General features: G+C 42.3%; 1 long non-coding RNA gene across 1 annotated transcript; it reads left to right on the top strand.

Annotated features, from left to right (window-relative positions):
- The first annotated feature begins 277 nt into the window (after positions 1-277).
- On the top strand, positions 278-939 carry LOC127661347 (uncharacterized). The gene is made up of 3 exons (XR_007972752.1): positions 278-421; positions 612-658; positions 844-939. It is a non-coding gene; the product is annotated as an uncharacterized LOC127661347 (long non-coding RNA).
- The last annotated feature ends 682 nt before the right edge of the window (positions 940-1621 follow it).

Here is a 1621-nt window from a genome sequence, read left to right as displayed (position 1 = left end):
AGGAAAAAAGACGGCTCAATACAGTATGTACAATTCTATGTACAAGAGTCGATATGATAACTGTAATTTTTGGAAATATTTCATGATGCTTCCTTCATTTGGCTTAGTGTGTACACCAGGTGTAATCACTTTGTTATACACAAACCTTTCTCTGAGTCCCATCTCCCTGTTTTCAGGTTTGGCAAGCTGTTTAATAAGAGGACGAGGACGTGGCAGCTGTACACAATTAAAGTGGACAAGGACTACAGCTACATTCCTGCATTACAGAGCACAATCCTGCACCGAAGGCTGACTGCTCAGAGGGGGTTGGCACAGTCCAGACCCTCAAGACCAGAAGATCCACGCAGGCTGGGAGTCCTATCTGGTATCCCTGCCCCAAGTGTTGAGGAACTCTTGCAGAAGCAAGTGAGCAGAGGCTTAGGTTAGTTTCTTCAATGGCATTGAAGTTTTGAATAGTAGCTGTTTATTTGACATTTACATTTTCTCAATGCTGCTGATATCAGTTCACTTTAATACTCTTGGAAAGGGACAAGACATGTTTTTTTTTTATATATATATATATATATTCAAGGGTACAATTATTGGAATTGTGGTGTGTTCTGTGTTTACAGCACAGGCCCCGGCAGATCAGAGCTAGCCTGGAGCCAGGCCCCCGTCGGTAAGTCAACCTCAAAACTCAATTCTGCACATGCATTTATGTAGACTTTTTCCCCGTATTATATTAGTTCCTGATCATGCACTGACTGTTCACTATGTACCTTTTACCTGATGTATCTAATTGAATTGTCATAAATTGTTTACCTATACATTTGTAATTTGGTTTCTTTTTCTGTTTCTTGGTAGAGCATGGTAGCTTCGTGAAAAATAAATTACTGAACGACTAAACACCACAGCACCCACACTTCACCGGTCTTCAAAACCTGAGAGAAATGACCCCCGTATTTTGTGTATGATGATTGTTATGTTAGGCTTTTGCCATGGTGAAATTGAAATAAAATATATTTTTTTTAATTCAGTTGTTAATTTTTTAGTAAAAACAAGGCACAAATTATGTTCAGAAACAATAATTTACTTGCATGGTAAACACTTCTGTAAAATTTACAAACAGTAACAACAGTAACAGTGATCATAGAACTATCTAACAGAAAAGAGTTGTGAGGTATACTACTCACTACACCCTGCTAGGGAGGAAGCCTCTGTATTGATTAAAAGGGTCTGGGTATTTGTCCCGAACCCTCCAGACACAACAGCTGGGAATGACCACCCTTCGTCCTTCTCCCAAGGCGCCGTGTTGCCAAACTACATACTGTCTGTAGGCTGCATATCGAAATTGTTTATTGGCTTCCCCAGGTTCAGCAGCATCTTCCTCAGCCCGGACATCATTCCATATACGTCTGGCCAAGCGCAGGACACCTTCCTGCAGGACAAACAGGTCCATGTGTGGCAGCAAGGATGTGCAGTTGTCTGGGGTCTGCCCACAGCATTTTCGTTCTGCGTCTGTTGGCATATCCCGGCAGTGGATGCAAACACACCAAGTGTGTTGCTCTGGGGTTGGCGAAATGGGTCTGTCAGCTGAAGGTGTTCCTGAGATGATGCGGTCTAAGTCGAACATCATGCTCGG

This window comes from Xyrauchen texanus, chromosome 21, assembly GCF_025860055.1.
Source record: "Xyrauchen texanus isolate HMW12.3.18 chromosome 21, RBS_HiC_50CHRs, whole genome shotgun sequence".
Taxonomy (NCBI): Eukaryota; Metazoa; Chordata; class Actinopteri; order Cypriniformes; family Catostomidae; genus Xyrauchen; species Xyrauchen texanus.
Note: the sequence above shows the minus strand (reverse complement) of the source record. Positions and strands in the feature narration are given on the sequence as shown.